A 14,120-nucleotide genomic window follows, 5' to 3' on the forward strand; every position below is an offset into this window, starting at 1 on the left:
GGGAAGAGTATCGTCCACGTACCCTCGTAGACCGTAAGAGGAAGCGTTATGAGAACACGATTGATGTAGTCGAACGTCTTCACGATCCGACCGATCCAAGTACCGAACGCACGACACCTCCGAGTTCAGCACACGTTCAGCTCGATGACGTCCCACGAACTCCGATCTAGCAGAGCTTCACGGGAGAGTTCCGTAAGCACGACGGCGTGTTGATGGTGATGATGTTGCTACCGACGCAGGGCTTCGCCTAAGCACCGCTACGATATGATCAAGGTGGATTATGGTGGAGGGGGCACCGCACACGGCTAAGGTATCAATGATCAACTTGTGTGTCTAGAGGTGCCCCCTGCCCCCATATATAAAGGAGCAAGGGGTGGAGGCCGGCCGGCCCTCTATGGCGCGCCAGGAGGAGGAGTCCTCCTCCTAGTAGGAGTAGGACTCCCCTCTTTCCTACTCCTACTAGGAGGGGGAAAGGAAGGGGGAGAGGGAGAAGGAAAGGGGGGCGCCGCCTCTCCTCTCCTAGTCCAATTCGGACCAGAGGGGGAGGGGCGCGCGGCCTGCCCTAGGCCAGCCCTCTCTCTCTCTCCACTAAGGCCCTTTATTTCTCCGGGGGGGGTTCCGGTAACCCTCTGGCACTCCGGTTTTCTCCGAAATCACCTGAAACACTTGTGGTGTCCGAATATAGTCGTCCAATATATCGATCTTTACGTCTCGACCATTTCAAGACTCCTCGTCATGTCTGTGATCATATCCTGGACTCCGAACTACCTTCGGTACATCAAAACACAAAAACTCATAATACCGATCGTCACCAAACTTTAAGCGTGCGGACCCTACGGGTGCGAGAACTATGTAGACATGACCGAGACACGTCTCTACGAAGATCTTTATCGGTCAAAACGCATAACAGCATACGTTGTTCCCTTTCTCATCGGTATGTTACTTGTCCGAGATTCGATCGTCGGTATCTCAATACCTAGTTCAATCTCGTTACCGGCAAGTCTCTTTACTCGTTCTATAATTCATCATCCCGCAACTAACTCAATAGTTACAATGCTCTCAAGGCTTATAGTGATGTGTATTACCGAGTGGGCCTAGAGATACCTCTCCGACAATCGGAGTGACAAATCCTAATCTTGATCTATGTCAACTCAACAAGTACCATCGGAGACACCTGTAGAGCACCTTTATAATCAGCCAGTTACGTTGTGACGTTTGGTAGCACACAAAGTGTTCCTCCACTAATCGGGAGTTACATAATCTCATAGTCATAGCAACATGTATAAGTCATGAAGAAAGCAATAGCAGTAAACTAAAACGATCAAGTGCTAAGCTGACGAAATGGGTCAAGTAAATCACATCATTCTCCTAATAATGTGACCCCGTTTATCAAATGACAACTCATGTCTATGGTTAGGAAACATAACCATCTTTGATCAACGAGCTAGTCAAGTAGAGGCATACTAGTGACAATCTGTTTGTCTATGTATTCACACATGTATCATGTTTCCAGTTAATACAATTCTAGCATGAATAATAAACATTTATCATGATATAAGGAAATAAATAATAACTTTATTATTGCCTCTAGGGCATGTTTCCTTCAGGGATTCGATGGAGAGGGCGGCGACAGAAGGAGGAGCGAGGAAAAGAACTGTCGCTTGGCTTGCGGAGGAAGAAGATGGAGGAGCGGGGCGAGAGACAGGTGAATCATGCCGCTCTGATTTTTCCTACTCTTAAGGGGGAAAAGCAGGGCAGAGGTGCGACGATTCAGAAAGTTGCCATTTTACCATAACTACAACAGCACCACGACCCCACGACGCGCGGTAATTGCACAAGGTGGACATTGGATTGACTGGTCACCATGGCGAAACGGCACGCACAGCCTCCTCCTACCACATGCCCGTGCACTATTTGTGGCCTAACCCAATGTGCCATGCGACACGTATGGATCAGGCCCGGGGACTTATGTAACACCTCGGACGTAATTTACCTTATATGTACTCCAACTCTTGCCGTTTCCGGCGCTAAGTTATTTTATTTTCTCGGGTACGGGTTTTTGTCTCCATGTGTTGTTGTCGTTGTCATGCATCTCATATCATGCCATCATGTGCATTGCATTTGCATATGTGTTCGTCTCATGCATCCGAGCATTTTCCCCGTTGTCCGTTTTGCATTCCGGCGCTCCTATCTCCCCCGGTGGTCCTTTCTACCTTCCTTTCATGTGTGGGGGTTAAACATTTCCGGATTGGACCGAGACTTGCCAAGCGGCCTTGGTTTACTACTGGTAGACCGCCTGTCAAGTTTCGTACCATTTGGACTTCGTTTGATACTCCAACGGTTAACTGAGGGACCGAGAAGGCCTCGTGTGTGTTGCAGCCCAACACCCTTCCAATTTGGCCCAAAACCCACCAAAACCCTCTCCATCATCTAGAGCGTTCGATCACGATCGTGTGGCCAAAAACCGCACCTCATTTGGACTCTCCTAGCTCCCCCTATGCCTATATAAAGACCTCCTTCCCCAAAAAATCTGGGCGAAACCCTAACATACCTTCCCCTCTCCACGCCGGACGTGTCCGTCCGCCGCCGGACACGCCGCGCCGCCGCCCGCGCCCAACCACAGGGTGCCACGTGGCACCACCAGCCTCCTCCCGCCGTCGGCCCGCTCGGCCCGTGCGGGGCCCCCGCGGCCCGCACCGCGTCCGCCTGTACCGCGTGCGCCGCCGCCTCCCTCCGCGGCTCCTCCGCGCCGCCCGCCGCCCGGCGCCGCCCCTTCCGCTACTCCGGCGCCGGCCGCCGCCGTCACCCGATCTCCGCCGGCCCGCGCCGTTGCCGGTCTCCATCGCGCCCGCGCGCGCCTCCCCGCCGCCCATCGCCGCCCCGACGAGCTCTCCTCCGACGCCGGTGAGCTCCGGCCACCACCACCAAGTCCGGCGACGTCCAAGCTACTCCGGCGACTCTGAGCTCTGTTCCAGCGATCCTCGATTCACGTGCACGATCTGGATCCAGATCTGGATCTGAGGTTGACCTAATCTTGCCCGAAAACCTAATATTTTGCGTTTTCATCATGCTACAACTCCGCATCCGTAGCTCCGTTTTGAGTGTGTGGCATATCAAAATGTTCATCTCAGAGAGTACATCATTTCATCTCATTGCCTCATTTTCATTTGAGCTCATCTTGATGCCCGAAATGCTGTTGGAAAAGAGCTATTTGAGTTATTTGTCAGATCTGCTGCACCAAATAGCTATTTGTCATTTTTGCCATGATTAATGTGTGCATGATATGCTCCTGAGCTCTACATGTGTTTTGTTATATGCCATGCCATCTTTACAGAGGTTCTATCCATGTATTTGTGTGATTTGTGTGGTGACTAGCACAAGCTTGCAAAGTAGTGCATTCGTTAATGCTGATTTCAGGGACTTAGAATTTCTCTAAGTCCTTGATCTGTTTTTATCAATATGCCATATGTTCATGTTGTTTCCTAGCGATCCGTGTCTCTTTTGAGGATGATCAGTAAGGATTATTTGTTAATCTTGTGGTGCTCTATCCATCCATGTCTTTGTTTGCAATTATGGAGCACCCTAGCTTGAGTCAATCGAGCTCTACTTTTGCTATTTCGTAATTCCTGGCAGATTGTCTACTTGTTAGCGATTTTGCCAAGGATGTTGTTGTTGATCCGTGCATGCTATGTTGTTGTTCTTGCCATGTATAGCTTATATAATATGTATTCTTGATGGGTGAATTCTTAGAATGTCATGCCTTGCTCTGTAGTGAGTGCATCGAGCTCGTAAATATGCCTAATCGTTAACAGATTTGCATGCTCCAGTTTTTCTCTAAGTCCGTAACCTGATTGTGCTTTTGCCATGTTCACATGCTTGCAATTGTATTTTCTGATCCCTTTTGGCTCAAGGTCACTAAGGGACTTTTGTTAATCTCTTTGAGTAGCTCCATGTCATCCCTTTCTTTGCCATGTTAAGTTCCTGTAGCATATAGTTTTCTTGCTCCAAAGTGTGCTACCTGATCTGAAATTCCAGGCTTGTGTTAATTTCACTTTTTCCATGCTTGTTTGAACCTGTTAATGGATGAATTGGCCATAGCTCAGTGTTCATCTTTTTTCAAGAATTATGAGTGGATCCCTGCCATGTATTTTGTTGTCATGTTTGAGTGCTGTAGCATAATTATCTTGTTGCATTTAGATGACTACTTGTTGTTTATCGCAGACCGGTGCCATATTTGTTTTGCTTGCCATTTCCAAACCGTGCATCCGATTCCGGTGTTCTTTATATCGATTTCAACCGAAATCACCTAAACTTTCCAGTGGCACTCTTATATTTCCAAGTTGAATCCAGGTTCAATCATTCCTTGTCAAATCTTGCATATGCATCACATATCGCATGCCGCATAGCATACGATGTTTGCATCATGTTGTTTGAGCTTTGCACGTGGTTGATTGTGTTCCTTTTGCTTGTTTTCCTTGTTTGGGTAGAGCCGGGAGACGAGTTCGCTAATGAGGAGCCCGTTGAGTTTGCTTTCGGGAATCCAGTCAACTCTGACAACTTTGCAGGCAAGATGATCATACCCTCGAAATCACTTCTATCTTTGCTGGCTAGATGCTCGCTCTTTTGCTATGCCTATGCTACGATGCTTACCACTTGCTTATCATGCCTCCCAAATTGCCATGTCAAACCTCTAACCCACCACGTCCTAGCAAACCGTTGATTGGCTATGTTACCGCTTTGCTCAGCCCCTCTTATAGCGTTGCTAGTTGCAGGTGAAGTTTGGAGACCGTTCCTTGTTGGAACATTGTTTATTGTTGGGATATCATTATATTATCTTGTTATCTTAATGCATCTATATACTTGGTAAAGGGTGGAAGGCTCGGCCTTTTTGCCTAGTGTTTTGTTCCACTCTTGCCGCCCTAGTTTCCGTCATATCGGTGTTATGTTCCCGGATTTTGCGTTCCTTACGCGGTTGGGTTATAATGAGAACCCCTTGATAGTTCGCCTTGATTAAAGCTTTTCCAGCAATGCCCAACATTGGTTTACCATTTGCCACCTAGCCTCTTTTTTTCCTTGGGTTTCCGGAGCCCGAGGGTCATCTTATATTAGCCCCCCCGGGCCAGTGCTCCTCTGAGTGTTGGTCCACCTTGTCAGCCGCCGGTGGCCACCAGGGGTAACTCTGGGCTGGCCTACCGGAAGTTTAGACAATCTGAGTGTGCCCTGAGAACGAGATATGTGCAGCTCCTATCAGGATTTGTCGGCACATTCGGGCAGTGTTGCTGGATTTGTTTTAACTTGTCGAAGTTGTCTTGTAGAACCGGGATGCCGAGTCTGATCGAAATGTCTCGGGAGAAGGTATATCCTTCGTTGACCATGAGAGCTTGTCATGGGCTAAGTTGGGACTCCCCTGCAGGGATTTGAACTTTCAAAAGCCGTGCCCGCGGTTATGGGCAGATGGGAATTTGTTAATGTCCGGTTGTAGATAACTTGAAACTTAACTTAATTAAAATGAATCAACTACGTGTGTTACCTTGATGGTCTCTTCTCGGCGGAGTCCGGGAAGTGAACACGGTGCTGGAGTAATGTTTGCCGTAGGTTGTTCTATAGTTCTTCGTTCGTGCTTTGCCTTCTCTTCTCACTCTCTTTTGCGAACAGGTTAGCCACCATATATGCTAGTCGCTTCCTGCAGCTCCACATATTACCTTACCTTTCCTATAAGCTTAAATAGTCTTGATCGCGAGGGTGCGAGATTGCTGAGTCCCCGTGGCTCACAGATTACTTCCAAACCAGATGCAGGGCCCGATGACTCCGTTCCAGATGGTGCGCTTGAGCTCAAGTGGGAGTTCTACGAAGACTCACGCCGTTACTATGTGTCTTTCCCTGATGATTAGTAGTGGTGCCCAGTTGGGGCGATCGGGACCATGTCGCATGTTGGGGTTGATCTTTTATTTTGGTACCGTAGTCGAACCATGAGTGTATTGGATGATGTAATGATATTTATGTACTTTGTGTGACATGGCGAGTGTAAGCCAACTATGTGCATTTCCCCTTATTATCTATTTACATGGGTTGTTGTGAAGATTACCTTACTTGCGATATTGCTTTCAATGCGGTTATGCCTCCAAGTCGTGCTTCGACACGTAGGAGATATAGCCGCATCAAGGGCGTTACAGCTTATGTCGGGGAAAATATACAGGGGTATGCATTTTCCCCTGACTCGTGCATGGACAAGCCAAGACCATGCCAGAGCACAAGGAGTCAAAAGATTCGAAGGACCAACATGCAGCTCAGAGAGACCAAGGCCAAGCCTAAGAAGCAAGATGTCGCCAATAGAAGGGCCTCCACTGCCGGACAGGTGAGGCCCGCAAGGGGCAAGGCCACCCCCAGAAGCAGACAACCAAGGCACCCCGACAGGGCCCTGCCGGGGGCTCGCGGAGGCAAAACCACCTCACCAACCACTCCAGTACGACCCACGTCGTCCATCGGTGTGGTGTCAAGCGCAAGATGATTAAGTGGTAGCCATTCGCCACATGGCAGCCATTTCCTACATAAGAAACCCACAGGTGACACCCGTCCCGTGACGTGTCAAGAGAATAGGTGTGGGGCTGGCAAGATAGCCCGGCAATGCAGCGGTGCATTTAATGCGCCCTATCAGCCCGTAGAGTTAGGTATGATAGCACTGTTTGCTATCATATCAATGCATAATGACTACTTTGCCATTGTGGTGACCCCTTAATCTATAAAAGGAGGCCCGTGGCAACCGTAGAAAGGGTTGAGAAGTTGATGAACCCACACCCCCATACGCGCGTATTTCCTACTACCCTTAGGCAACCCCTGTTGGGCAAGTGTACTGCACTTCACCACCTCCATTCCACCATCAATCCACCAAAGCAGGAGTAGGGTTTTATGCCTCGGCGGCCTGAACCTGTGCAAGTTGCTTGTGTGCTCTCTGCCATGCTGCCGTGCGCTGGTCTACTCTTTGTGCAACGCGACGCCCCCTACCGTACCAGCAAGGGGCCTCTTGGTCCCATAGGTGGCCGTGGATATCCCGTGACATGAGGGCGGAGATAATGCTCCCAAACATGCAAGACTCTAACTAAAGCATATAGTTCTTTATCATAGATGGGATAATTGAGTTGCGCTCCAAAAGTTTCTCACTAAAGTAAGCTATGGGGCGCTTCTCTTGCATCAACACACCTCCTATGCCATAACCTCCAGCATCGCAATGGACCTCGAAAGGTTTATCAAAGTTGGGTAAAGCAAGCAAAGGAGCATGTGTAAGCAAATTCTTAAGCTCATTGAATGCAGTATCTTGGGATGGTCCCCAAACAAATGGTGCATTTTCTTACTCAAAGCATGTAAATGTTAAGCAATGGTACTAAAATCCTTCACAAATCTACGATAGAAATCGGCTAAACTAAGAAAACTACGCACTTGTTGCAAGTTGGTTGGTTGGGGCCAAGTTGTAATAGCTTCAATCTTAGATTCATCTACATGAACACCCTTGGAAGACACAACAAAACCCAAGAAAACAAGCTTATCAACACCGAAAAGGCATTTATCCATATTGGCATAAAGGTGCTCTTTCCTAAGGGTTTGCAACACGGTTCTAAGATGGGTGACATGATCTTTAAGAGATTTGCTAAAGATAAGAATATCGTCAAAATAGACCACAACAAATACACCAATGTATGGCCTAAGAACAAAATGCATGACTCACATGAATGTGTCGGGTGCTTCGGATAAACCCATTGGCATGACGAACCATTCATACAAGCCAAACTTGGTTTTGAAAGCAGCTTTCCATTCATCACCTTCTTGGATGCGTATTTGGTTGTAGCCACTTTTATGGTCAATCTTAGAGAAAATTGTTGCTCCGCTAATCTCATCTAGTATGTCGTCTAAGCGTGGAATGGGGTAACGGTATCTAATGGTGATAGCATTGATAGGATGACAATCGGAACACATGTGATATGTACCATCTTTCTTGGGAAAAAGGATTACCGGGACGGCATGTGGGCTCAAGCTTTCTCGTACATGGCCGTTGTTGATGACTTGTTGTTTTTGCAGTTGGATGTCCTTGGTTTCCTTGGGGTTGACGCAGTAGGGAGCCTTGTTAGGAAGAGGTGCTTCAGGGATGAGGTCGATGCGGTGTTTGATGCCTCGAAGATGAGGTAGACCCGGAGGTAGCTCATCGGGGAATACATCTTGGAATTGCTGCAATAGTGAAGATAACACTAAAGGTAGATTGTGAGGGGTGTTAGTTTTTGTTGCCTCATCCTTGCACAAAAGGCATAGTGCATAACACTTGATGGGTTCTCACACACTTTTCTCATCTCACTTTTGGTGGCAAATAGCACTAAGTTTTTCTTGTCGCTCATCGTGGAGGCACTCAATTTGGGCTTGTGGCGCTCACTCTCTTTTTGGTGGTTCACTCTCTCACTATTCTCTTCATGATGGGTGGCTTGCTTGTCGGCAATCACTTGGCTTGGAGACATAGGTCGTAGCACGTACCCATTTCCTTTCATCTTGAAGCTATAGTGGTTTGTTCGCCTGTTGTGAATGACACCTCGGTCAAATTGCCATGGTCGTCCAAGAAGGAGGTGGCAAACGGACATAGGAACAACATCACACTCCAAAGTATCTTCGTATGCTCCAATCTTGAAGGAAACTTGCACCATGTGCTCCACTTGAATAGTGTCGGAGTCGCTTAGCCATTGGACCTTGTAGGGGTGATGCTTCATCTTGACCAATTGGATCTTGGCGCATAATTCTTCACTCACCAAGTTATGGCAACTTCCTCCGTCGATGATGACTTTCACGAACCTTCCATTGATGCCGGCCTTGGTGTGGAAGATATGGCATCTTTGGTCTTCGTCTTGTTGATGTTGAAGGGTCAAGACCTTGGAGACAACGAGAGCGGGGCTCGAATCTTCATCAGAAAAGACTTGATCATCTTCATATTCATTCGCTTGTCGGTGCATAGCCGCATGCTCGATGGCTTCCATTTCTCCTTCACTCATGAAGTCGTATGTACCATCGTCGTTGAGGATCATGGTGCGCTTGTTGGTACACTCGAAGGACTTGTGGCCTCGGCCGCCGCATGTGAAGCACTTGATTGAACTTGTCTTGATGGTCTCATCGCTTGGAGTAGATGATGATGAAGCTCTCGGCTTGAAGTTGCTTGTAGTAGGAGGACGACTTGAGTTGTCGACGTTTTCTTGGAACTTGACTTGTCGTCGTTGCTTGTAGAAGGTTTGATTGAGGTGGAAGGCGTTGGAGTCGTTGAAGCTTGGTTGTTGTAGCCGTATGTCTTGGAAGAGCATTTGTCATACTTGAAGTCATCTTGCACTTGTCGTTCCGCCTTGGTAGCTTGGTGTAATAGCTCAATGAGGTTTGAGTATGGTTGGAAGTCGGCGATCTTTTTGATAGGATGATGGAGTCCATTCAAGAAACATGCCATAGTTTGTTCATCATCTTCCGTGACATTAGCTCGTATCATGGCAATCTCCATTTCCTTATAGTACTCTTCAACAGTCTTTGTTCCTTGCTTCAGGAGTTGTAGTCGCTTGAAGAGGTTGCGGTTGTAGTATGTTGGCACAAAACGTGCTCTCATGACATCCTTCATTTTCGCCCAAGTTGTGATGGGTGGTTCACCTCTTGCCTCACGGTGCTCAATGACTTGCTCCCACCAAATGAGGACGTAGTCTTGAAACTCAAGGGATGCCAAGGCGATCTTCTTCTCTTCCTCATAGTTGTGTAAACGAAAGATTTTGTCGACCTTCAATGCCCATGAAAGGTACTGTTCGGGATCATTGCTTTTGGAGAACTTAGGCATGGTGAACTTTAGCTTGCCATAGCATTGCTCTTCATTGTGTTGGGGTTGAGGGTGATGACGTCCTTGATGGGGAGAATTGTCTCCCTGATGCGGAGCATCCTACGGACATCACCATGTCAAGAGTTTGTTCGGCAAGTGACACGTGCCACACCTACTTCATACATACAAAGGTGAATCATCTCCTTTGCACGTGTCCAGTTGTACCTTTCGTGGATGGTATACTACTTGACCCCTCTCTCGTGTGCATATGTAGGTGTGAGCGGAGCTACACATTCATCAAGGAGGAGTCCAAGAAGAAGAGAACATCTACACCATCCAAGAGGGAAGCCTGGAAGCAGAGAAGGAGGCGCCAAGAAGAACGCATCAGCTCCCAGCTGACCCCGTGCGCACGGGCCCCTCCGCCCCCGTGCCCATAGGCCTCCTAGGCTGGCGGTACTGAAGACCCCGTGCGCATGGGCGAGTACCGTGCCCACGGGACCCCCGTGTCCACGGGCCTCACGGACCCCATGTGCATGGGCTCATGCGTCAGGTCTCTGGAGACCCCGTGCACACGAGCTCCACTTACCCTGTGCGCCCCCCCGAGTGTTGCTGCGGGCTTTGCCCATGTAATCCCCATTTCGCCCCTGCTTACCCCTTCATCCCTTGGACCTATATATATACTTCTCTTCCTCCTCCATTTAGACTTAGCTAAGAATAGATCTAGACATTAGAGCTTAGCTCATGTGTCTCCCCTTGCGGGATTCCTCTTGAGAGAGAGAGAGACACTCCATTGGAGTTCAAGGCCCCCATTGGAGAAGATCCCTAGCGGATAAAGCCCCCTTGAGGGAAGGATCTACCTAGATCAGCAAGATCTCATCTCCTTTGGATTTGAGATGAACTTTACCATGTATCCATGTTCCCCTTTGATGTAGGGTGGAACCCTAGATGGCCGATCTTTCATGGCAGGAGCGGATCCCGAGATGAACACGAAGAACACGAGGATAAATCACGAAGGGAAACACGAGAGAATCACTCAAACCAACGAGATACGGTCACACATATGCTAGATCCTCGAAACACAAAAGGAGATACAAGATCCACGATCAACAAGGGCCGATACAAAGGTAATTGGTCCTTCTCCGTGAGGAGGTCTTGAGGGGGTTCTTCTCGTAAAGGGGTCTTGAATCCGCTTGGGGGATCTTCTCCAAAGAGGCCGTGGACTCCAAAGGAGAAGTAACCAAGTGGATGAGCAAAGCTTTATCTCTAATATGAGCTATCACATTGCTAACCCTAGAAAGAGGGAGGAGGATGAGTACATATAGTCTAGGGGGTCGAAGGGGTACATGGGCCTCGGCCCTACACTGTGCGTAGACAGGGGAGGCCGGATGTCCGGGCGTCGGGCCGGATGTCCGGGCTGGAGGGGCCGGATGTCTGGGCTGGCGGGGTTGGTCTTGATGCATTCTGGATGGAGGACGCCGGGTTTCCGAGCTTGGGCCAGATTTCCGAGCTTGGCCGGATGTCCAGGCTGAGGCCGGATGTCCGGGGCCTGTAGGTTCTTGGCGGCTGTCGTGGTGGATGCTCTAGGGGCCGGATGTCCGGGGTCATGGCTGGATGTCCGGATCCTGGAAGCTGCTCTTGACTCCTTCCATTGGTTCTCTTCATCCGTGAACTTGGGGACTTGTCCGTCATCACGTGCATCTTCGGGAGGGTCCTCTTGGTACCTAATCATGCACAACATTCTGGACTTAGGTAGAAGCCATGTCTCGAGTGGATCATATGTGATGTCACTAAGGAAGGAAGTCACCTCGGTCTTGAGAGCTCTAGCTCTAGCTCGTGTCATAGGTCCTCTTGGTACTTGGTGAGACAATGGTGGATACATGGGGATGACCGTAGAATGCTCTGCACCACCCTTGTTGTTTATGTACCTTTGTGAATCTTGTGTGGATTTGACTCTAGTGGATGTGTGATTGGACTTGTTCTTGAGTGTTCCTCTAGTTTTCCCCCTTGTGTTCTTCTTGTTCTTGGGGATTTCCCCTCCAATTCGTGAAAGATCTCCATCTGGGGTTCCACCCTACAACATCTTGGTATCATGAGCCATGATTTCTCACGAAATTGAAGCCCCCCTCTTAGTTTTCTAGACTAATTTTTCTTGTTCTTACCCAATTTTGAAAATCCCCACAAAAAGAGCCATACCAAAATTTTGTGATTTGAAGTTTTTGTGAGTTTATGTGTATTTTGATCCGTGGATCTGATGTATAGCAAGTAGATCTACCCCCTCTTGCATCCCCATACCCTAATTTTTCTTTCCCCCATCGAATTTGACTAAGTAATCACGAATTTTCTGCCTATCCTGTGCCCACGGGCTCCCAACCCCGTGCCCACGGGCCCATGCGTAGTCCCAGGTGACCCCGTGCCCTCGATACATGTACTGTGCGCACGGCCCTCCCAGAATCAGTCGCGTCCACTTTACGTTTTCGGTCATAACTTTCACTCCTGAACTCCGATGTGGGTGTTCTTTGGTTCATTGAAAAGCTAGCGACGTGCTCAAGCTTCTAATCTTGGTTTTACCACCATTTGACTCCATCAAATTTTGTCCATTTTTGCATCTTTTGGATAGGCCCTCCGCCATAACTTTCGCACCACCCCATACAACTTCTGCAAACTAATCCATTTTGGTTCTTATTGCATTTGTGGTTGGTTGAGTTGTGATTTGAGTCTCCTAAGGTGTTTTGACTACTTAGGGATGGTTACATCTTCATCCACCACCGGTCACTTGTATCGTTTCATTGACTACATCCACCACGAGCTTCCACATCGACGACGACCATCCATCCTTTGAGACCATCTTCAACTGGAAGCAAGGCCGGTTACCCCTGACTTCGTGAAAGGTTAAGTGTGATGAAGGTATCCATTCTGTCATAAAATTTTCCTTCCTTGCCATTACACCTTGATAGGCCCACCATCTTTGCGAATACCTTCATACCTATTGAGACTAGCTATCCGAGTATTGTTGGGCTTCATGAAAACTTGTGCACCATAGTGATACAATATCATATTGTTGCATCATTGGATATCATATAGTGCAATTGCTTACTCCCGTGCATATCTTGTAATACTTATCTCATGTTTGTGGTTGAGGATCAATAAGCATAGTGGAAAGGAAGAGAAGAGAAAAAAAGAGACAAAAAAGATTTTAAACAAGAAAAGAAAGATCATGAGCTTATAAGCAAAAGAGAGTTGAGCATGAAAAGAGATACCTGTGCATGAGGATACATGGAATAGGAAACATTTTGCTTGCATGCATATAGGTTGGTGCCAAGTGGTGAATCATGCCCAAGTGTGCAATCAATCTAGTGCTCTCCTAGTGTTTGTGCAACACGAGCTTTGTCTTCATTAGGCAATTTTGTATTGCTCATCCCTATAGTTGCACAAGCCCCATTATCCCACTGAGTGTGATTCTTTATTGCCCTCCTTTGTATTTGTGATCACTTGCTTTGCATTTTGAGTCCTTTGGATTTATTTCAACATTTACAATATCTTGGACTTCAATTTGCATGAAATTTGTGCCACTTGTCCTAACCAAGCCACTCAATAAGCTTTACTTTGTAGGTGTGAGTGAACAAGTCCGGTACCAATTCCACTATCTTCCATTTCACATTGAGTGACACGATATACATCCTCAACTTTGGGAAAAGGTAGCTTGGTATTGTTTATCTCATTTCCTACTCACCTTTGCTCGAGTATTGTGATGGATAGGCAAGGCACATCATCTCCGGTCTACAACCACGATGACGAGTTCGGTGCTATGAAGAACTCCATCGACGCCAAGATGGACAAGCACATGGAGGAGCTCAAGGTCCTCATCAAGAACCGCAAGCGGTCTTCCTCATCTTCAAGAAGATGCTCAAGTGCAAAGACTCCTGATCTACCATCTCCGGCAAGTACACACAAGCATCGACATCGACAAGACAATGAAGAACGATCTTCTGGACAAGAGTTGGCTTCTCTGCCACCCCCGTGCACACGGGCCTCCGACCCTCATGCACACGGGACCCCGTGCACATGGTCTCCTGCAACCCCGTGTGCACGGGCTATACAGAGACGCGACATCGACCCCAAGACTACGGCTTCTTCAACAACATTGGCATCTTCACCAAGTGACTTCAAGGCATCTTCGCCTTCAGATGTACGACATCTTCGCCTACTCCCCAAGCACAAGTCCGCGACTTCCATGAGCTACCACTACCTCGACACCGAGCATGCGATTCCTTTATATGGGACTCCAGAACCCGAGGAGTATCTC

Source organism: Triticum urartu, chromosome 4A (assembly GCF_056163025.1).
Source record: "Triticum urartu cultivar PI428250 chromosome 4A, HENAU_Tu73, whole genome shotgun sequence".
NCBI lineage: Eukaryota > Viridiplantae > Streptophyta > Magnoliopsida > Poales > Poaceae > Triticum > Triticum urartu.